The sequence below is a fragment of the Natator depressus genome, chromosome 1 (assembly GCF_965152275.1).
Source record: "Natator depressus isolate rNatDep1 chromosome 1, rNatDep2.hap1, whole genome shotgun sequence".
Taxonomy (NCBI): domain Eukaryota; kingdom Metazoa; phylum Chordata; order Testudines; family Cheloniidae; genus Natator; species Natator depressus.
In genome coordinates this window covers 179,258,317-179,282,715 of record NC_134234.1, presented here as the reverse complement: position 1 = coordinate 179,282,715, position 24,399 = coordinate 179,258,317, and positions in this window count along the sequence as shown.

Sequence of the window (24,399 nt, the reverse complement as noted above, 5' to 3'; positions counted from 1 at the left end):
CATAAACTTATCAAGCTTAGTCTTGAAGCCAGATAGGTCTTTTGCCCCCATTGCTTCCCTTGGATGGCTGTTCCAGATCTTCACTCCTCTGATGGTTAGAAACCTTCATCTAATTTCAAGTCTAAACTTCCTGATGGCCAGTTTATATCCATTTGTTCTTGTGTCCACATTGGTACTTAGTTTAAATAATTCTTCTCCCTCCGTGGTATTTATCCCTCTGATATATTTATAGATAGCAATCATGTCTCCCCTCAGCTTTGTTTTGGTTAAGCTAAACAAGCCAAGCTCTTTGAGTCTCTTTTCATAAGACAGGTTTTCCCTTCCTCCTAGTAGCCTTTCTCTGTACCTGTTCCAGTTTGAATTCATCCTTCTTAAACATGGGAGACCAGAACTACACACAATGTTCCAGATGAGGTCTCACCAGTGCCTTGTATAATGGTACTAACACCTCCTTATCTCTACTGGATGTTCTGACCGCAGTAAGGGAGCTTTCCTTGCTAATCCCTCCCATCTTCCACTCCTTGTAGGCTTTCTGCTTTTTCTTAATCACCTCTCTGAGATACTTGCTCATCCAGCTTGGTCTACAACTCCTATCTATGATTTTTTCCCCTTTCTTGGGATGCAGGCTTCTAATAGTTTCTGAAACTTTGACTTGAAGTAATTCCAGGCCTCCTCCACCTTTAGATCCACAAGTTTTTCAGTCCAATCCACTTCCCTAGCTAATTTCCTTAATTTTTTAAAGTTAGCCTTTTTGAAATCAAATACCCTAGTCACAGATCTATTTTTGTTTATCCTTCCATTTAGTTTGAACTGAATTAGCTCATGATCGCTTGAACCAACGTTGTCCCCAACAACCATTTCTTCCATGAGGTCCTCACTGCTCACCAAAACCAAAACTAAAATGGCATCCCCTCTTGTCGGTTCAGCAACTCCTTGGTGAAGGAATCCATCATCTATCGTATCCAGGAAAATCTGAGTCCTATTATTATTACTAGTACTTGTCCTCCAGTCTATATCTGGGAACTTAAAGTCTCCCATCATCACACAATTCTCATTAGTATTTACTTCTTTGAAAACATTAAAGAGGTCTCTATCAATCTCCAAATCGGATCCCGGAGGTCTATAGCAGATCCCAAGCGCTAACCCAGGGGAGGCTCTAATAGCTTTCTTCTCCAATGTGATTTTTGCCCTGACAGACTCTCTTATCCATTCCATCGCTTCTTATTTGTTTACAGTCTACCTCATCATTGATATACAATGCTACTCCACCTCCTTTACCTTTATTTTTGTCTTTCCTAAACAGCACATACCCTTCAATACCTGTACTCCAGTCATGACTACTATTCCATCATGTTTCTGTTATCCCTATAATATCTGGTTTCACTTCCTACACCAGTAGCTCTAGTTCCTCCATTTTGTTACCTAGGCTCCTCATATTAGTGTACAAACATCTTAATTTTTGCTGTTTGGCTTTGCTCACATTCTTTACCCAATTGGGCACATACATTCTACCACCAATATTACCTATTAGATTGGTATGGACACTGCCCTTCCACCTTAAGTCCATTCTCCTACCCACGTCTGTATCCTTTCTTATTTCATTTTCTTCCCTCTTAAAGAGAAAATCTGGCGTGGAGATTACCTGGACATCTCCCAACCATCTCCCCTGAATTCCTAGATTAAAGCTCTCTTGATCAGTTGTGCCATCCTCCATCCTAGAAGTCTATTTCTCTCCTTACTCAGGTGAAGTACATCCCGAGAGAACAGTCCTCTGTCCATGAATGCTTCCCAGTGGCCATACATCCCAAACCCCTCCTTATAGCACCACTGCCTGAGCCATCTGTTGAACATCATAATCTTGTTACACCTTTGTTGCCCTTCTCTAGGAACAGGCAGAATCCCACTGAAGATCACCTGATTTCCTTAAGAGTCTTCCCCAGCCTGGTATAGTCTCCCTTGATACGTTCCAGTGAGAATCAAGCTGTATCATTTGTTCCCACATGAAGGATAATCAATGGATTCTTTCCCACTCCCATTAGGATCCTCTTCAGCCTCAGGTCGACATCCTGTATCCTAGCACACGGCAGACAGCACACCCTTCTGTTCTCTGGATTAGTTCTTGTTACAATCCTGTCTATTCTTCTCAGTAATGAGTCCCCAATCACGTAGACCTGCCTTTTCCTGGCAATGGTGCGATTCTCCTGTCCTGTGTTCCATCTGTCTACAAGTCCTCTCAATTCCTATTGTCCCTTGCAATCCTCTGCAACCCATCCCATATCCTCCTGGGGCTCCTATTTGGTGTTGTTATCTCCACTGACTCTTGCCCTCTTCCTATAGAACTCTGCTCTTCTCTTCTTCCTTGCCCTCTCGCCTTCAGTGACCACCTGCTGTGCCCCTTCTTCAGTTTCCAACTCTGCAAACCTGTTCTTAAGCTCTATTTCTCCTTCACTGGCCCTTCTTTTCCTCTGCCTGTTTCTCTTAGTCACATGCTTCCACTGTCCACTTTCCTCACCCAGCAGTATCCCCTCAGAATTCTTTGGTCCTGCTTCCATCTGCAAGTCTGAGCTTTTCCCTTCAGCCTCCTCATGTCTTTACTCCATCATCCACTCGAACCCCCTTCTAAACTCAACCAGAGTCTCCACCTGCATCTCCAATCCTCGGATCTTCTCTTCCATCAGCTCTATCAGGCGGCACTTCATGCAGACGAAATCCTTTTCAGGTACCCCCTCCAGGATCATATACATGCCCCAGCTTCCACATCCAGTCATCTTCATTGTGTCTTCCACTACTTGGGTCACTCCCACTGCTGCCTCTATGTCTGTCATAGCCTTCCCACCTAAGTCCTGTTAGTAAATACCATCTCCTCCAACAGAACTCCCACTCAAACTCCCCTGCTTACAGCTCTGTTTGCTGGCTCCTGTGCTGCTGCAGCTGTCTGAGAGTTAGTACAGATGTGGATACTTATAGCATTAGCTTGGATCCCAGTGCATGTTGGGATAAAAGGGAATGGCATGGTGGACAAAGCAACTAAAACACTGTAAGAAATGGAAGGGTTGACACAGAAATACCCTTGAGTAAACAGGAAGTCAAAAGTCTAGTACAGAAAAATTTAAAAGAGGAATGGCAAAACATTTGGATTAATGAAAGAAGAGGAAAACATTTTTTGAATTGTGCGCTAGAGTTGAGGATTACAACATATTTCAGGGCCTGAATAGAACTAATGAAGTGTTTTTCTTTAGTGTACTCAGTAAAGAGAGGGGGGGGGGAGGGAGCAAGGGATGGAGCTACAATGGGGGAGCATGCAGCCACTTTCTGGATATTAGAGCGGGAAAGGAGGAAACCCAGAGGGAGAGTTGAAACCCCCAGAATCCAGGTCCTGAAGGAAGGGTTTACCAGAATGGTGGTGGAGTGGAAGTCTGAGAAGGGGTGTAGGAAAAGACTCAGGGAAATGGCAACAAGGTTTAAGATGGCGGAGACCTTGGCCACTGATTACAGGGTCCCTGAGCTAGAACCCAGAATAGAGGGCAGGCCTGCATTTCCCTCTTAGCTACTGGGGAAGTAGCACTGTCAGGGAAGTAGATTTGAAGACTGCCTAGGATGGTTTGAACAACAAAATGAAAAAAATTTTGTCACCACTACTGGTAACAGAACTGATGAGTCATGCACTTTGCATATTACCAAATAAAATATCATGGAGGAAAGAGATAAAAATTATTGTTATATTTAAAATTATTTCAAGCTGAGTTGTTGGTTGAGGTGTGATGATATGTTGTAGAGTGTATGTATGCTGTTTGTAGAGACATTTCTGAACTTGGGACTGGCTCACCATAATATAAAATGTAGTTTGGACAATGAAAATGGAATAGTATTTTATTTTTTGTTTATGGTCAATTTCTGATCAGTTTCACTTTTTAGGTTCTTTTACTTTGCCAGGGTTTTGTAATGCTGAATAATCATCACAGCTGAACTTGTCACAATCACTAATTGTATCTTCACAATGCTTCTCTGAGGAAAGGAAATGTTATTTGCATTTTGTGGATAGAGAACACAGTATAGATTAAGGGAAGGAGTTGCAAGATATTTAGTCACCTAAAGATACAGACAGGTGCCTTGTAGAACTTTCAACAGTGCCTAAAGCCCATTTACATCAATGGGACATAGATATCTAATCTGTTCTGGTTCTGTTGAAAATCCCACTAGGTGCCTGTGTATCGTTGTAAATCTGCCCTTGTGATTTGCCCAAGATGATACAGGAAATATGTGTCTGAACTTGGAACTGAACCCAGCTCCCTTGTGTCCCAGTCCAGTCATTGACAAATCCACTAGATCATCATTTCAACCCTATCAAATAAATATAATAATCTATCTCTAAATAATTGCTTGCAAACTAAATTCTTGATGTTATGTTTCAACTATACTGTTAGTAGATATTTAAACCCCTACAATTCTTGTTTTAGTTAACCACAATCATTTTATGTTGTGTATCTATCAAATTTAGTGCTCCAGACATATTAAACTGAAAAGTTCTTTGTACTTAAGTGTAACCTTAGTGAATGACAAAATGAATAAAGGCATGTACACAATAATTAAATGTGTGTAATCTTGTAATCCCATTTACCTAGTCCAGTTGTCCAGAAAGGCACTCCTGGCAGTACAAAGGATGCCTGTTACTACAAAAGTTTATCATGAACAAGACAGGGTAACTGATAAGGGGTACTTATAATCCGATGATGTTCTGCAATAAGAGATATTTGTTATTGCAGATGTTTTCTGTGATTTCTAAAATAATGATCCATTGAAAGATGCCTTTAAATCATTAGGCATTGCCTCTTATCACAGCTGCAAGAAATAATAACTGGATTAGAAATCCCTTTAGTTCATCAGTAATGTAAACTGAGATACAGTTAAAGAAATTTCATAAAGTAATGAGGTAAATTGAAAACAAAACACACTGAGGGATCAACTGTAGGAAAGTAGTTTTTCCCTCCCCTCAAAGGAATTTTCTTTTACCTAAACAGTATATAAGGGTATGTCTACACTACAAAATTAGGTTGAATTTATAGAAGTCGGTTTTGTAGAAAGCGTTTTTATACAGTTGATTGTGTGTGTCCCCACACAAATGCTCTAAGTGCATGTAGTCGGTGGAGTGTGTCCACAGTACCGAGGCAACCGTTGACTTCCGGAGCGTTGCACTGTGGGTAGCTATCTCACAGTTCCTGCAGTCTCCGCCGCCCATTTGAATTCTGGGTAGAAATCCCAGTGCCTGATGGGGCTAAAACATTGTTGCGGGTGGTTCTGGGTACATATCGTCAGGCCCCCGTTGCCTCCCTCCCTCCGTGAAAGCAAGGGCAGACAATCATTTTGCGCCTTTTTTCTTGAGTTACCTGTGCAGACGCCATACCACGGCAAGCATGGAGCCCGCTCAGCTAACCGTCACCCTATGTCTCCTGGGTGCTGGCAGATGCGGTACTGCATTGCTACACAGCAGCAGTTAATTGCCTTTTGGCAGCAGACAGTGTAGTATGACTGGTAGCTGTCATCGACGTAGTCCTGGGTGCTCTTTTAACCAGGCGCCTGGGCAAACATGGGAGTGACTCAGCCAGGTCATTTCCCTTGTTTCATCTAGTGGTGATTCAGCCCCGCACTGTCTTTTAATCTGAAGCTAGCAGAAGATGATGGCCAGTAGTCATACTGCACCGTCTTCTGCCGAGCACCCAGGTGTTGACGATGGCTAGCAGTCGCACTGCACAGTTTGCTGCCAGCAAGATGTATAAAGATAGATGAAGTGGCTCAAAACAAGAAATAGACCAGATTTGTTTTGTATTCATTTTCTCTTCCCTCCCTCTGTGAAATCAACGGCCTGCTAAACCCAATTTTGAGTTCTATCCTTGAGGTTTTGAGTTCTATCCTTGAGGGGGCCATTCTGTTTCTCGCAAAGCCACCCACCTTGTTGATTTTAATACCCTGTAAGCCATGTCGTCAGTTGCCCCTCCCTCCATCAGGGCAATGGCAGACAATCGTTCCACGCCTTTTTTCTATGCAGACGCCATACAACGGCAAGCATGGAGCCTGCTCAGATCACTTTGGCAATTAGGAGCACATTAAACACCACACGCATTATCCAGCAGTATATGCAGCACCAGAACCTGGCAAAGCGATACCGGCCGAGTAGGCGACGTCAGCACGGTGATGTGAGTGATGAGGACATGGACACAGACTTCTCTCAAAGCACGGGCCCTGGCAATGTGGGCATCATGGTGCTAATGGGGCAGGTTCATGCGGTGGAATGCCGATTCTGGGCTCGAGAAACAAGCACAGACTGGTGGGACCGCATAGTTTTGAAGGTCTGGGACGATTCCCAGTGGCTGCGAAACTTTCGCATGCATAAGGGCACTTTCATGGAACTTTGTGACTTGCTTTCCCCTGCCCTGAGGCGCAAGACTACCAAGATGAGAGCAGCCCTCACAGTTGAGAAGCGAGAGGCAATAGCCCTGTGGAAGCTTGCAACGCCAGACAGCTACCGGTCAGTAGGGAAGCAATTTGGAGTGGGCAAATCTACTGTGGGGGCTGCTGTGATGCAAGTAGCCAACGCAATCAAAGATCTGCTGATATCAAGGGTAGTGACCCTGGGAAATGTGCAGGTCATAGTGGATGGCTTTGCTGCAATGGGATTCCCTAACTGTGGTGGGGCCATAGACGGAACCCATATCCCTATCTTGGTACCGGAGCACCAAGCCGGCGAGTACATAAACCACAAGGGGTACTTTTCAATAGTGCTGCAGGCTCTGGTGGATCACAAGGGACGTTTCACCAACATCAACGTGGGATGGCCGGGAAAGGTACATGACGCTCGCATCTTCAGGAACTCTGGTCTGTTACAAAAGCTGCAGGAAGGGACTTTATTCCCAGACCAGAAAATAACCTTTGGGGATGTTGAAATGCCTATAGTTATCCTTGGGGACCCATCCTACCCCTTAATGCCATGGCTCATGAAGCCGTACACAGGCAGCCTGGACAGTAGTCAGGAGTTCTTCAACTACAGGCTGAGCAAGTGCAGAATGGTGGTAGAATGTGCATTTGGACGTTTAAAAGCGTGCTGGCGCAGTTTACTGACTCGGTTAGACCTCAGCGAAACCAATATTCCCACTGTTATTACTGCTTGCTGAGCACTCCACAATATCTGTGAGAGTAAGGGGGAGACATTTATGGTGGGGAGGGAGGTTGAGGCAAATCACCTGGCTGCTGGTTACGCACAGCCAGACACCAGGGCGGTTAGAAGAGCACAGGAGGGCGCTCTGTGCATCAGAGAAGCTTTGAAAACCAGTTTCATGACTGGACAGGCTACGGTGTGAAAGTTCTGTTTGTTTCTCCTTGATGAAACCCCCCGCCCCTTGGTTCACTCTACTTCCCTTTAAGCTAACCAAACTCCCCTCCTCCCTTCGATCACCGCTTGCAGAGGCAATAAAGTCATTGTTGCTTCACATTCATGCATTCTTTATTCATTCATCACACAAATAGGGGAATAACTACCAAGGTAGCCCAGGAGGGGTGGTGGAGGAGAGAAGCACCAGGAGGGGTGGTGGAGGAGGGAAGCACAAAGCCACACAGCACTTTAAAGGTTTAAAACTCTAAAACGTATTGAATGCCAGCCTTCTGTTGCTTGGGCAATCCTCTGGGGTGGAGTGGCTGGGTGGCCGGGTGAGGAGGCTATGGAACTTGGGGAGGAGGGCGGTTGGTTACACAGGGGCTGTAGCGGAGGTCTGTGCTCCTGCTGCCTTTCCTGCAGCTCAACCATAAGCTGGAGCATATTGGTTTGATCCTCTAGCAGCCTCAGCATTGAATCCTGCCTCCTCTCATCATGCTGCCGCCACCTTTCAGCTTCAGCCCTCTCTTCAGCCCACCACTTACTCTGTTCAGCCCGCCACCTCTCCTCCCAGTCGTTTTGTGCTTTCCTGCACTCTGACATTGTCTTCCTCCACGCATTCGTCTGTGCTCTGTCAGTGTGGGAGGACAGCATGAGCTCAGAGAACATTTCATCACGAGTGCGTTTTTTTTCGCCTTCTAATCTTCGCTAGCCTCTGGGAAGGAGAAGATCCTGTGGTCCTTGAAACACATGCAGCTGGTGGAGGAAAAAAAAGGGACAGTGGTATTTAAAAAGACACATTTTATAGAACAATGGGTACGCTCTTTCACGGTAAACTTTGCTGTTAACATTACATACATAGCACATGTGCTTTCGTTACAAGGTCACATTTTGCCTCCCCCCAGCGCGTGGCTAGCCCCTCCCCCCTTCCCTGTGGCTAACAGCAGGGAACAATTCTGTTCAGCCGCAGGCAAACAGCTCAGCAGGAATGGGCTCCTCTGAGTGTCCCCTTAAGAAAAGCACCCTATTTCAACCAGGTGACCATGAATGATATCACTCTCCTGAGGATAACACAGAGAGATAGAGAATGGATGTTGTTTGAACGCCAGCAAACATACACTGCAATGCTTTGTTATACAATGATTCCCGAGTACGTGCTACTGGCCTGGAGTGGTAAAATGTCCTACCATGGTGGATGGAATAAGGCTGCCCTCTCCAGAAACCTTTTGCAAAGGCTTTGGGAGTATATCCAGAAGAGCCACGAATGCCAGGGCAAATTAATCATTCAACATGCTTGCTTTTAAACCATGTATAGTATTTTAAAAGGTACACTCACCAGAGGTCCCTTCTCCACCTGGTGGGTCCGGGAGGCAGCCTTGGGTAGGTTCCGGGGGTACTATCTCCAAGTCCAGGGTGAGAAACAGTTCCTGGCTGTCGGGAAAAATGGTTTCTCCGCTGTGAGCTGTCTACAACCTCATCATCATTATCTTTCTTGTCCCCAAAACCTGCTTCCGTGTTGCCTCCATCTCCATTGAAGGAGTTAAACAACACGGCTGGGGTATTGGTGGCTGAACCCCCTAAAATGGCATGCAGCTCATCATAGAAGCAGCATGTTTGGGGCTTGGACCCGGAGCGGCCGTTCGCCTCTCTGGTTTTCTAGTAGGCTTGCCTCAGCTCCTTAAGTTTCACGTGGCACTGCTTCGGGTCCCTGTTATGGCCTCTGTCCTTCATGCCCTGGGAGATTTTGACAAATGGTTTGGCATTTCGAAAACTGGAACGGAGTTCTGATAGCACGGATTCCTCTCCCCATACAGCGATCAGATCCTGTACCTCCCGTTCGATCCATGCTGGAGCTCTTTTGCGATTCTGGGACTCCATCACCGTCACCTCTGCTGATGAGCTCTGTATGGTCACCTGCCGCTTGCCACGCTGGTCAAACAGGAAATTGAAATTCAAAAGTTCGCAGGCCTTTTCCTGTCTACCTGGCCAGCGCAAATGAGTTGAGAGTCCTGTCCAGAGCAGTCACAATGGAGCACTCTGGGATAGCTCCCGAAGGCCAATACCGTCTAATTCCGTCCACAGTACCCCAAATTCGACCCAGCAAGGCCGATTTCAGTGCTAATCCCCTTGTCGGGGGTGGAGTAAGGAAATCGATTTTAAGAGCCCTTTAATCGAAAAAAAGGGCTTCATCGTGTGGACGGGTGCAGGGTTAAATCAATTTAACGCTGCTAAATTCGACCTCAACTCCTAGTGTAGACCAGGGCTAAGAGATGTAACTCTGGGAGCTAGTTGGAATAGTCCAATGCTGCTAGCTGCTCTCCACATTGGTATGTATTCCTGTCTGTATTCTGTATAATCCTGTATTAATCTTTGGCTAGTAATGTCTGATTAAATAATTCCAGTTGAACCAATTATCTGACACCTAATAGTGTTAGTACTGTTATTAAGTTCAAACATGCAAGCATATGGTTATATCTAAGCTCATTTGACCCATTACAATATTGTCCTGAGACTTTGCTGTATAACCCCTCCTAGAGTTAGGAAAGAATGTGGGAGAAAGGGCAGAGTAGATGGCTACTCTGTTTCTTCATGCCACTCCACTGCAGTCCTGCAGATATAATGCAGCATAAGATGATAATGCAATATCCCTCATCCTTTTTTCTTCATTTTTTCCATGTTTTTCAACTACTCGGTGAACCCACAACAGCACAGAAGAGCTACTTAGGTAGTTATTCTGCTATGGGTGGTGGGAAAGCTAGTTAGGATTGTGGCTTCATGAAGGTACCCCAACATGCCTCAGCACTCCATGAATAGCTGGAGATCTGCAGGCATGGAGGGCTCCTCCAACCAAATGGAACTGAAGGAAACACCGCAAGCTGAAACTTGTAGATTTTCCTGTTCACTATGCAGGATCTTTTTCCTCTAGGGAACAATATGGCTTATGCTTGTTTTTAAAGCCATTATCAGTGCTATGAGCTGTTTACATAACTTAAATGCTAATGAATATGTGTTTTATACTAATTTCATTTTTGTGAAAGGCCATTTTGCAGATGGAAGGAAATAAAATTATGGTGATTCTTGGTTTTTCAGTACTGTGTTAATTTACTGCAATTAAAAAATATATAACCCACTGATGATATAAAATAATGTGCGCTGTTATGCCACTTGTTTACTTTTTGTTTCACATACAGCTTTTAGCATACTTTAGCGGGAATCTGAATTTGACATGGCCGTTCTTTTCTTAAAGCTTCAAATGAAAGTTTCACACATTGTAAGTTGATTTCTTAATTGCTCCATGTGAGCTATAGGCAGTAATTCTATGGCTACATGTCAAATTAAGTGGCCTAGTACCAGTAGTACTTGCTGCCAGTAACAGATGGAAATGAGCCCCAACACTATTTTTTGTTTATTTCAGATTGTGTATATAAAGTGCAAAGGGTGTTCTTGGTGCTTCATTGCCTAGTTAGGCACCTATGGCCAGACTTTCAAAAGTATTCGGACTCCTAAAATGCAGATAGATACCTAATGGGATTTTAAGCACATTATTCCCATTGATTTTAATGGGAGTTAGGCACATAACCTTCTTATGCACTTCTGAAAATTCCACTACGCACCTATCTTCATCTTTGGGCACCTAAATACCTTTGAAAATCTGGCCCCCAAAGCTTGATTGAAAGCCCAGGAAAGTCAGCGGAGTCTTTCCATAATTGCCTTTGGGCTTTGGATCAGGCACTTAGGTAGAATTTTCCTCAAAGTACTGCTGGAATGACTATTCCAGTTGGATAGCTGGAAGATATGCATGTGGAATGACTCAGACAGGGAATGCTAAAAAGCTACCCTAAGTCTCCCAGGCCCTGTGTGTGAAACAGTCGGTATGGGCAAATCATCTGAAAGATAAAAGTAGTGACAAGTCACAATTAAAATGTGCAAAAAGAAAAGGAGTACTTGTGGCACCTTAGAGACTAACAAATTTATCTGAGCATAAGCTTTCGTGAAGTGAGCTGTAGCTCACGAAAGCTTATGCTCAAATAAATTTGTTAGTCTCTAAGGTGCCACAAGTACTCCTTTTCTTTTTGCGGATACAGACTAACACGGCTGCTACTCTGAAACCTGTAATTAAAATGTGGGTTTGGGGGGTTTTTTTAGTATCTATATGAAGAAAGAGTGAGAACATTATCCACAGCATAGTATCTACAAGAAAATCTTCCAGAGAAATACCTATTAACAGTCTGATAATCACTATGAAGACTTGAAAAGGGAACTTGGAGGGAACTCAAGCACAGCATAGGCATGTATATCACTGAGGCTGTCAGGGTTACACTAGGAGCATTTGCAGGTCCTTTGAGTACTTAATTTTACCGGGATAATATCTGCCTTCTTTTGATGAGCATAGTTACACACCCATGCATAAATATGTGTCCCTAGTGAAAAACTAGCCCTCAGACTCTTCCACTTCTTCAAGGTGAATTGTATACATGTGAAACCATAGATCATATGGATTCTTTCCAGGCCTGACAGGTTTGGAGTAGTCTGCTTAAAACACCACACACAACAGTTACTATCCCCTTTGAAAAAAGCGGAGGTGGGGTGAGGGGAGCTCCCAAAACCTTACAATAAGAAACAGTCAGTTTTCTTCTCTTTGGCCTGTGCCTTGAGCAGAATATCATTGTATTAGATATTGCACAGCACACTGCATTAGAATCAAGTTTGAAATGTCCCTTCTGAACACTAGGGATCTGCACTGCTATTTTCCACTTAAGCTTTGCTGACAGAGCCATAGGAGTTTTATGTGTGTCTGTGTGAACATGCACAAAATAATTACTTGAGCCAAGTATACGTCTCTGCACTTTTCATCAGAGCAGTCGCACTCTCAGTGTTAGACTTCACACTATGATAACTAGAGCTGTAGGAACTCTGCAGGGTACCATTTTGATTGTTTCAAGAAATGAACCCAGCAGTTCAGTCCCCCTGGGGTCACTAGAAGTGAACCAAGCCCAAGTAGGTTGTAATTTGATGAACGTCGTTCTTGAAGGGTAACCCCCAAATATCTCTATCGTGCTCCCTCCTTACTGTCACCAGATACTCCCTTAACCCCGACAAGCCCTGAGGCCCCTGCCATAGTTTAGATTACTTCATGGGGCTCAGTCCTTGGCTCCTTTTCCCTGGTGGCAAGTGGTTCCTCTAAAATTTCTATAGTAGAGTCAGCTGATCCTCTATGAGGTTTCAAGAGACGATTCCATGTTTTGTAGCTGTGCAAATATCCTTACCTATGTTTGCCAACGCATCAGGCTTTGAATGTAGACTTGTGGTATTTGAGTGAGATCAAGGTTCAGTGAAAATGTTTTGCACAGATCTAATACTGGTACAATTTGCTATTTACTGACTGGGAAACAGTAATCAATGCTCACTGAAGACAATGGGAAACATCAGCCCTCTAAATGTAGCTGAAGTGACTAGAATGTTTATCTCCAAATAACTTGCATTTGTGACAAGACAAATCTCAGAAGGTTTGGAGTTCTGGTTTAAATCAGAAAGCATACAAATTCATGATGCTTATCCAAACTCATTTGTACTTTCTAATGTAGAAATCAGGCTGAAATCATAGGTTCTCTCACAAAATTTCCAGTATTCCCTGGCTTTGGATAAGTCAGAAATGCCAAAAAATGAATTTTTCTGGAGGTATTTTGATATTTCCACTTTTCACTCTGACCAAAAAATGTTTTAAAAGCAGTTAAAGCTTCTAGAACCTCAGAAAACATCAGGTTCTGATTGGTTGGCATTTTAGAGGAAGGTTATGCAAATCTCCTATTTTAATTTTACTCATTCCTGTTTTGTGTGGGAATCTTCCAAAGCAAAATTCTGACCAAGGTGCTAGATGAAGGATAACACGCTCTCGTTCTCTAGGACAGTATATTGCTTGGCTGACAGCTGACCTGCCATTTATAATTAGTGTCAGAATAGCAGTAAACCAAAATGACTACTTTTCCACCTGATATAACTTATCTTCTGTCATGTCCCCTTTAAATCTCCTTCAATGCACTTTATCTTTATTGGCATATCTTCTTGAAATCCTTTTTAGTGCTGTGTTTTGATCTTTTTAGCCAGTTGATCCCATTTTGATCACATTGTAATTTGGTTTAATTGAACAACGTTCCCTTAATTAAGAAATAACTAAACTAGGTTTTCACTTACAAATATTTAGGTCTTACCTTCGTTCCTTCTTCACTCATGAAGACAATCTGTTGGAACAGCTGTATGACCAATAAAATACATCTTGTATTTAGAGGCTAAACTATTTACTGTAATAAAAGTTATCCTACTATGGCAGATACCCAGGAGGATCTTTTCTTTCTCTCCCTTATATTTGTATGTCTCACAGAGAAATACAAATTTTCATCTTAAACTCTGCTAGATCTCATTTAAATACTGTCAGCATTCTTGACTGGCTTTAGAAATGAGCAAAAAATAAAGAGAATTAAACTAGAAATAAGATGAGAGAAACAGAAGTTTGTGAAAGAGGTATGAGGATGTAGTTAAAGAAAAACAAATAGCTTTTAAAGGCCATTCAAGCACCTTTTCTCTTTATGCAAGTGTGTTATTCCCATTAATACGTCGTAAAGTTGGTAAAAAATATTGAGCAAAAATGTCCACAGAAATGCTGGCAAATTCAGACATTTGTCATCCTGTTGTATTGTTTTGTTTCAATTTGTATTATAACTACAATACAAGAACGCCCATCACAGGCTGCGGGAGCCCTTTGGCTATCTCTTTAAAATATACACTTAAGTAAACTGCCTCTAGCTTACCAAATCAGATCACAATAGTAGCAACAGCAGAAATACAATATAGTGTTAATTTAAACCTCCAGCATATGCCCCATCAGTGTCCCCCGATATCTCAAACATTTCCTGGCAACAAAGAGAAAATGATGTGTTGCTTTTCACTTTTTAAATATCCTGTGGAATTTTATTGGAAAATAGAATTTTTCCTTTTCAGAAAGGGAACATTTCAAAAACAAGTTTTTCGGGAAGGGCCAGATTCCAATGAAAAATTCTGACCATCTCTAATAAATGCAAGTTAAGGTTGTAGTAGTTGAAGATAGAAAAAATCGATTTTATTGTTAATTCCATTCCCCCGTGAGTACATGATATAATCACTGAAAGAGAACATGTCCTATTAAACCTACTGTATAGACTTGATCTTAGCCATAAAAGCAAGTGTATAATCAGACTCATAAAGTATGCTCCCACCACAAAAAGTGACTGTTACAATGGCATTGTCAGATTCCATGTTTATTTTGTTTCATTGATTTCTAGAAGCAATATGCTAATTTTACCAAGGGCCCGATCTGAGTCCTATAGAATTCAATGGGCATCATTCCATTCATTTCAATGGGAGTTGCATCAGATCCTAAGATCTGGCCTGCACAACAATGAAAGAGAGACACAATGAACCTGCTTCGGTTGATGCAGTGTGAATGTAGACACTGCATGACCTGTGTCGACCTTAACAGTCCTCTAGCAGCTATCCCACAATTCCCCTGTCCCAGTGATAGTGGCTGCTCTGGTCACAATTTGAAACTCTGCTGTCCAGGGATCACAGATATCAGAAGTTCTCCACCTTAAAGTCCCCCCTGTGTTTTTAATATGCCTCTTCCTGACTGTCTACCTTGGCAAGCACACCTACAGCTCACCTTTGTTGTTTGTGTCTGATCATGACAGTTCCACAAACACAGAGAACCACCAGTTGCACTTCTGCCTGGAGCAAGTGAGAAGTACTGGATCTCCCTGGTCTGTGCGAATAAGAGAGTGTACAGACACAGCTAAGGAACAGACACGGAAACATCTTCTATGAGCAGAGTGCACAAGGGATGCTGCAGAGGGAGAGGGATGAGCAGCAGTGCCACATAAAACCAAAGAACTACACCGTGCACACCAGAAGATATGGGAGGGCCGTAAGAAATCTGGTGTTGCCCCACAGATCACCGGCTTTTATGACAAACTGGATGCCACACGCAGCGGGGATCCAACCAGCACCGTGCATATGACTGTGGATGCTCTGCAGGACCCCAAGACAGAGACCCCAAGGACGAGTAAGGGATGTGTGTGTGTGAAAGAGAGAGTGAGCAAGTATGCACGAGCCTGACATGACATGGCAGGGAACTTAAATCATGTCAGGAGCTGTTTGAAACTCCTCCAGAATCAAGTCCATCCTGCCAGGCAAATGCATATGAGCCCATAGATGAAGGAGAGGAAGCTTGGGTAATTTTGTATAGGAATTATTTTTATAGTAATGTTTCCCCTTTTTTTGGTGCCCAGAACTTCATCTTCCTCATTTCTTCTCCTCCTTCCCCCATTGCCACCCTTCTTTACTGTTCAGAAATCGCACCCATCCCATCCACAACATTAGAGAAGAAAGACATTGACTTTTGATTGATTACTGGTATCATGTTAGATAGTAAAATGTTTCAGACTACATTCCAAAAAATAGTATGACAGTCCAACTATACAATACACATCAGGTCAGTATCCTATGTTTGGGTACAGGTAGAAGAAACAGAGGAGATAGTCAGCATCCTCTTTTAAATTCATTTTTTTGTTGGACTAGGCAGTAAGAGCCATGTGGAGTACTTTGTCTGAATAGGGATGTCCCTTTTGTGCTCTTCAGAGATCTCTATTAAACTTTTTGTAACCCTCTCCTGCACCTCTCTAGGGATGACAGCCTTATTTCTTCCACGGCAGTAGGAGACTTTGCCAAGCCTCTCTGAGATGAGTTCCACTCGGACTAGTGCAGTAAACAGGCTAGCAGCATATGGTCTGGGTGGCTTTGGGAGCTCAGTTCTCTGTGCCTTTGTCAGCCTCAGAAGTGAGATATCAGCCAAGATCACCACCACCTGTACAAATATTCCCAATGTTCGCTGCACTTGCCTTATACCCAGACCCAGCTTTTAAAAGCTTCCATGAAACAGAACACCTCCTTCCCCAGGAGGCTAGCCTGTACTTAGTGTACGCTGCAGAATGGTGATGTAATGAGGCTAAAGTGAAAGTGACAACAAGCATTTCTTAATAAAGGTATTTATGGGAATTATGCAAAGGAGTTTTCAGATTTATCTTTCCCTTTCTGTAGTCACTTGTAAAGCTACTGCTGTATCTGTCTGTTTTAATTAGTAGTGAACCTTTGGTGTGGTGAACTTGAGAGGTCCCCCTTCCACACATGTTGACTATCTGACCCTGATCAAGAGGAGAAAAGTGAGAACATGGGAGGATATGTTCAGCGAGTTCCTCCAATCCTTTGTGGCCTAGAGGGTGAACACAGAGCTTGGAGGGGCCTTTGAGAAGGACTGAGAATGAAGGGATCAGCCGTTGCAGAAGAGGGGAAAGACTGATAAGTACATGGAAAAATGGGTCTGCTCAGGAAAAAAAACAGTTTCTTGCAGAGCACTGTTAACCTACGTGCCTAAAGACTACCGACGCCACAAGCATTGGAGAACTCCATGGTCAGCAGTGCCTACGCTCCCCAACGCAACAGGTAGCATCATGATGTGCACCAGCACCACTAGTACTGGGGGAAACAAGGAGAACCTTAGCTACACATCCCTGGATATGTGCACACCTCAGATTCCAACAATACTTTTGTTTTGGATTGTTGGGGGCGGGGGTTCAAACTATGTCTTACCCTGTCACACTGCTGCAAGATGGTTTTTCACCATTTTGGGGGGGGTTGGGGGTTGGTTTGTTTTTTGCTCTTTACTTTTATTGATTTTTTTTTTGCACACAATGAAATTCTACTTTTGGAAAATGAGTAACTTTATTACTACAGCAAATATTATAGAATTCATAGTGGTAGGCAATAAACAACCCATATTCATAAGTTTACACCAAGCATTACAGTAATGACAGCAGGAGGCAATAACCTCCCACCCCCTCAGTTACACAGTAAACACCAAACATTACATAATTAATAGTGGCAGAGAATAACCACCACAATATTAAATAGTTTACACAAAACATTACAGATTTCAGAACAGCCTTGAACACTGTTTAGTAAAGTGCTCTTTAGACAATGCTAATATACTTGACTGTTAAAATGGTCTTTCAAGGCCGCCCCCAGTCATACAGCTCCACCATGAGTTCTTCTAGTAGCCCTAGTGTCTGGCTATTTAAATTCAGCAGACAGCCACTCCACCTCATTCTTCCATCCTGGTGGTAGCTTTCCCCCCTTCACCTTACAGATATTGTGCAGTACACAACATACAGCAACAATGATAAGGATGTTTGCCTTGCTGAAATCCAATCTAGAGAGCAAACATCAACCCATTAATCTGCCCAAACCATGTTAAACGGCCATTCTGAACCTGCAAAGCTGATTGCTGAATCTTTCCTTGGTGCTGTCAAGGTGGCTGGCATTTGGCTGAGTAGGCTGAGTCCCCCAGAAATGCTATTGGCATTTCAACATTGTCAATGTTAATATGCCGGTTGGGAATGAATGTCTCTGATAGTGGCTGTATTCCTAAAGCTACAAGTGTCTAACAGTGATTCTCATACTTTTTGTATTGGTGACCCCTTTCACACAAGTCTCTGAGTGTGACACCCCTTATAAATTAAAAATGGGGGGTTAATTTAATTTAACGGGGGCTTGGGGCTGTCAGCCCCACACATGACTGAGATCAGGGCAGTCAGCTGCCATCTTGTGACATCCTGAGGGGTCAACCCCAAGTTTGAGAACCCCTACTAGCACCTTCCCTGGCCAGCCCACATTGATATCAATGAAGCATCCTCAGTGGTCTGCCAGTGCTTGCATAATCATGGAAAAGCATCCATTTCTTCTGATGTACTCAGTGGGTGAGGCCAGAAAAGAGATATGAGGCTGCCTATCACCCCACCACATTTCAGGAACTCCATTTCTACAAACTGTAGCAGGGTGACTACCCCGCTCCTGCCTTGAAGGGGTTAAAGCAGCCCGGGAGAGGGCTGTGAATGGGAAAAGCAGGCTGATTGGGAAAGCAGACACAGCTTTGGCCAGTGCAATCAGGACCCAGCTAGCCCTTATAAGAGGGCTGAAGGCCAGCAGCAAAGACAGACACTCTCTCTCTAGCTTCTTAGAGAGAGAGAGAGAGAGAGAGACCGAGACCGAGATCGAGATCGAGACCGAGACCGAGACTGAGACCTGGCTGTCTGGGAAGCTAAGAAGGGTACCTAGGGTGGAGCACTGCTGGGGAAGGGCAGAGAGTGCTGGGGAGCTCCAGCCCAGCAAAGCCCCAGGCTGCAGGCCTAGCAAAAGGCCGATGAAAGGGCACTGGGGTTGCAGAGGGGCAGTCCAGAGATAGGCAGAGGCAGCTGGTCCAACCCCCCTTGCTGATGATGAGTGGTTCATAGACTGCAGTCTGCCCCAGGGAGCGGGGGCTTGATGGTGTCTGGCAGTGGCCACTGAGGCAAGGTGGGGGTAAAGGGTTGGGGGATCCCCTGGGTGGGGACACTTGGACTGTGGGTTACTGCTGGGGCAGAAACCTGACGAGGAGGGCACTGGGGTCCAGGAGGGACACGGGAGCCAGCGGCAGGCAAGACACGGGCCTGCAGAGGGCGTTCCTGGGTGGAAGAGCTAATTCCCAGGACGACCGACAGGAGGCGCCGTGCCAGTGAGTCCCACCATGCTAAAAAACCCATACACTATTTCCCACACGTTACTGTGAGTCACAATCCTGTGTACCAGGAGACAGTTAAGGGCCTTACTTTCCTTGATGACAATGGCCCTAACCCTATGATGGCAGAAGTTAGAGGAAAGGGAGTGTTGTTGAAAGTTGCTGATGATGGGGAGAATGGAAATTGGCAGCCCTCAGAATGTCATGGGACTATGTGTGCCACCAATCAGCAAAACAGGATTTTTTGAACACATGTCTTCTGCAGAATAGTTTGTCAAAAGTTTGACATTAAAAATATCCAATTGAAAAAATCCATTGTTTGTTTTAATTCTTAAATGTAGGCTGTACTGCGCCATCCTGTTCTTAGGCAAAATCCTTCACTGGTTTCAGAAGACAATTCTGCTTAGTAAATGATGGAATGGGACAATATAGCATTGTGTTTGGTATAAGGATAGGGGTACAGTATAACTGACACTGACATTTAAGTTTCCAGCATTCAGATGCCACTTATAAGTTTTCATGTATCTGTGGCATTTTACAATTCATATTAAAGGAGATTTGTGTGCAGTTTTTAAATTATATAATTACTTCTAAAGAAATATTGTGTTCCTTTGTAATTTCAATATTACATATGCCATATGGGAGTTTCAGAAGCACTCTTTGTTAGCTTGGGAGACCAAGCTTGAGTCTCCATAGCTTTGTTTGCTTGTTTTTGTTTTTCCTTGTGTGATCATTTAAACCTGGTAAAGTGGGTGTCAAAAGCTGCTACCTTGAAGGGGAACTCTGAGTTGGTAGCATTTTACCCAATTTTCATAGGTGTAAATAACTACATAAGGTGCAATATAATAGAGAATCGGGCTCCAAGCCTGTAAGGAACTTATGTACAGGTCACAGGCAGGAAGGAGTGATTTGTAAAAGCAGGAGTTCTTCCAAAATCTGAGTGTTTAGCATGTAGGAGACATATGGAGAAAATGTAACTGCACTATTTTTCACTTCCCACACAATACTTAGTCCCCAGATACTGTTTGAATTTAGGGTTTGATCCCTCATCATTGAAATCAATGAGAGTTTTGCAAGGAGGTTCAAACCCTAAGTGCTTCAGGAGTAGGACAAGATTATTAGTGGGATACTTTGCTAACTGCATGTACCTACATCTTAGTCCACTGAGGACTGTTTCTGCTGTCTTCTGTTTCATTCTTATCTTCAATACTTCCTTGAATTGCTGCTAGATTGTAAGCAAAAGATCAAGGGGTTGAAGAATTTAGGCTACTGATATTTGTATTAAAACAAACAAAATGATGAATCCACAATTACAGAAATTCTGAAAGTCCTGTCTCTCTTTCTATCCATGTTTTACTAAAGTCCATAAATTACATTACAGGTTGTATTTAATACTTTGCTTAACACTACAAAATATATTTAATTTTATACTAAAGAATAAATTGCCAATGATTCACATCTATTAATTCTGGAATATCTGCCTTTTTACAGATAAGAAGAAGGAAAAACTCTGTTGCAGCTACTCTCTGAAAATACATTTTTCCACATCTAAACCATGTGAAAAGTCTAAATTTGGTTAGTGAATTGATATTTCTAAGATGGAAATGTTCAGGTATTTTTAATCCCTGCTGTCCAACCTCATCCCTCAAGCTAGAAATACTTTAAAATATTAATCTTTCAAATTGTTGATATTGTACCTTGGAGAAATATGTAAAGCTCTGGTCAACTGTCTAATGGTTATATTAAAATATGACAGCTATGGCTTTTTATGGCAGTCTAAAGATAATTTAATTATATTGAATTCTCATAATTTTTTTAAAAGTTACAGTCCATGTAATCCCAGCAAGAAACATTGTATATTATAAGTATGAGAGAAATGGAGTTGGTTCTTTACTTGAGCATCTTATTTAAGCATAAAACTGCAACATATTGTAGGCCTGATTTATGAAAATGGTAGAAACCCTGGTGGGGAGGGGGATGTTGTAATTACTTTTACTGTGTGATTGAGTCAACTTCACCAAAAGTGATTTAGTGCACACAAATTGAATTTATAGGTTTGAATGTACAACGCTTTTATGTATTCAACACTTGTCACCAAGAATAGTCAATGCTGAAACTTTACTTTCAAATACAATTTATTTTATTCTAATTCAATTTAATTTAACCCAATAATGGAGATAACTATGTGGGGAAAATGATAGTCTACAAACATTCAGACAGACAAACTGGAATTGGTTTAAATTTTTTGAATGATTGTCTTTTTTAATAATTGGGTGGAGTGCTGACTAAAACAGTATTTTCAATTACTTTTCAGGTCATTAATGTTGATTACATTCTTCTTCTAACCATACGTCTTATTTAATGAAAATGTATGCCACCCACTAAGCAGACATGTAGTTGGAGAACAATACAGCAGGATTTGATTGCCCTATTAACAATAATCATCATGAGACTTTGGGAGTAATAATTTAAAGACTTCTTGCACTCTTCTGCTTCTTTTTGGTGGTGCTTATTTAGCAATGTGTTACAGTGGTGTCTCTAATGAAATTAAAACTTGCCAACAGGCATTATGAGCTAGAAATTGGCAGGTACTGAAACAGCAGACTTAGAAGGGCTCCAGTGATTGACATTAAAATACTGGCAGACAATAAGATAGCTTGACTCGAACAGAAAGGTTGTGTTCAGAAGGTAAAGAAATTACTCAAGGACTGCCAGCATTTCCATCAAGTTTTATTTAATCACTCCTCATTGCCATACTAGAAAGAAAAACTAAGCATATGGCAAGGAGTTAAGACTGAATCAATTAAAGCAGAGGTTCCCAAACTTGTTCCGCTGCTTGTGTGGGGAAAGCCCCTGGCGGGCCGGACAGGTTTGTTTATCTGCCGCGTCCACAGGTTCGGCCGATCGCGGCTCCCAGTGGCCGCAGTTCACTGCTCCAGGCCAATGAGAGCTGCTGGGAGCAGGAGCCAGTATGTCCTTTGGCCCGCGCTGCTCCCAGCAGCTCCCATTGGCCTGGAGCAGCGAACCGTGGCCACTGGGAGCCGTGATCGGCCGAACTTGCGGAGGCAGCAGGTAAACATATGGGCCCAGCCCACCAGGGGCTTTCCCCGCACAAGCAGCAGAACAAGTTTGGGAACCACTGAAGTAGAGAAAAATAAAGGCTTCATATTTTAGGACTTAATCCTGCTCCCATTTAAACTGGATGCAAAAATCCCACTCAGTGTAATGGGAAAAAGATTAGCCGCTACCTGTCCCTTTCAAGAATTCCCCTCTCAGCATCTTACACTGACCAGTGGGAATGGTTCTGCAGTGGCATACGTAGTCTCTGCCTAATATGGTGGAGAGACAAGGTGGGTGAGGCAATATCTTTTATTGGACCAACTTCTAACATGGTAGACAGTTGTTTCAGACTTATATTAAGTAGATGTGTAGCCAGTATTTTTCTTCTTGTAGGGTGGGGGAAATACGAATAATTTCAACATGTCACAGGGAAAGAGAAGAGTACAGGTATATTGCCTATCTGGCTGCATATTCAACCATATCTCTTTCCTCTTCAACCTATTTTTTGAGATGTATCTGTGATATTTTCCAGATTCAATCGCATAGAAATGACAGTCCACACTGGATGCACTAAAGAGGGACCATCTTTCTGAAAGAATATGAACAGCAGCATTGCAGCATGCTCTGAGTATACAGAAATGGAGCACACATGAATGGAGGGAAGTTCAGACACACATGGATTTATTTATTTATTTTCTGCTAAAACAGGGCATAGTGAGTTTCTTAATCTTTGGTAAACTGGGGAGTCTATGGGTATTTCCTTCATGTAGAACTCTCTTCTCTCACTCTAACAGAGGTAGACTAGGTTGCATGAATGGTTTTGCTCAGCTCTGAGCTGATGACAAAAAACTCATGCTATGCATATCCTGCAGTGCCCTCAGAACTGATTCAGGTGCACAATATATACAACAGCTGCTACTGATTGTAATGTTACTGCTGCTGTGTCACTGGTCTCCTTTACACTATCTGCTGGCAAATATTCTGTTTCCTGAGTTGATCTGGGTGGAAAGCTGGGAAGAAGAAAGACAATAATATAGGATTAGGAGAACATCCTATAATATTGCTTTTCTGCTCTAGAGTGCCTTCTTTCTGAGATCCCCAAGGAACTTGGGCATGGGAGTATCTCCTGAGAAGGAAATATGAACAGCAAATATTTAAAAAGTAGCCATGGGCTCATGTTTGTGATTGCTACTATGATTTACTAGATCTGGAACAAAATGTGGCATTGAGATTGTAGTAAATAGATCTAAAGAAATCTCTAGATCAGATTCAAAAAGACAGACCACACATGGCCTGACATCAAACCCCTTTATCAAATCCTCCTCCTCTGTATAGACTCCTTTGTCCTATTTTTCTCTTACTTCACACAGGTCTAATTCCTCTTTTAATTTAATTAATCTAATCTAGTCTAGTTTAATTTTTTGATCCTCTATTACCTCTGCATTTTCAGTACTGTCTTTCCTGCTGCTCTTCTTTCTCAGACATCTCACCTTCATGTTTTCTAATCTCTTGTATTTTTGCTCTGTAAAGCACAACTTGCTAACTCATGTTATCCTTCTCTCTGTACCGAACATTGCATTGGCATCTCCGTCCACTAACCCAGTTTAACCTCCACATATAACCTTCTGGTCTCACAACCTAGCTGGAACTTGTGGTGCTGTGAGGTCTGCATGCATAGTCCCTAGATATGTGTAGAGAAGAAACATTCCCAAAAGACACCCATTATAATCACTAGGTGAGCTGGGCCAGAGCAATTATCTTGGGTGCCCCTCTTCTCTCTTTTCCAGTGGCCTATCCACACAGTGATATTTGATATAGAAAAAAATATAGAGCGCTACATCCTCATCTGGTATAGCTTGGTGTAATTCCATTGACTTTCACAGAGGCAGGCTGATTTACACCATCTAAGAATCTAGCTTATTTTATGTAATACAAAGTGAGTCATAACACCTGTGAGATAAAGGAATCCCTCGCTATGGGTACTATTAATGATCTGAAACAAAAAAATAAAATTCAACACTGAGTTCTATCTTCCTGCATTGTAAACAGCCTTCACTCCTCCATTCATAGATTCCAAGGCCAGGAGGGACGTCTGTGATCATCTCCTGTGTAACACAGGCCATAGAACTTCCTTCAGCAAAATAATTCCTAGAGCTTCTCTTTTAGAAAAATATCCATTTACAACACACTGACAGGAGTGTTATGCCTTAATCTGAATTTATATTGTATGGAAAAAGCTACTTAAGGAGGCTCTCACACACAAAGGATAAAATTTAATCTTAGTCCACTAATCTTTCAAGACTTTTCACTTGAATAATTCTTCCTCTTCCACATTAGG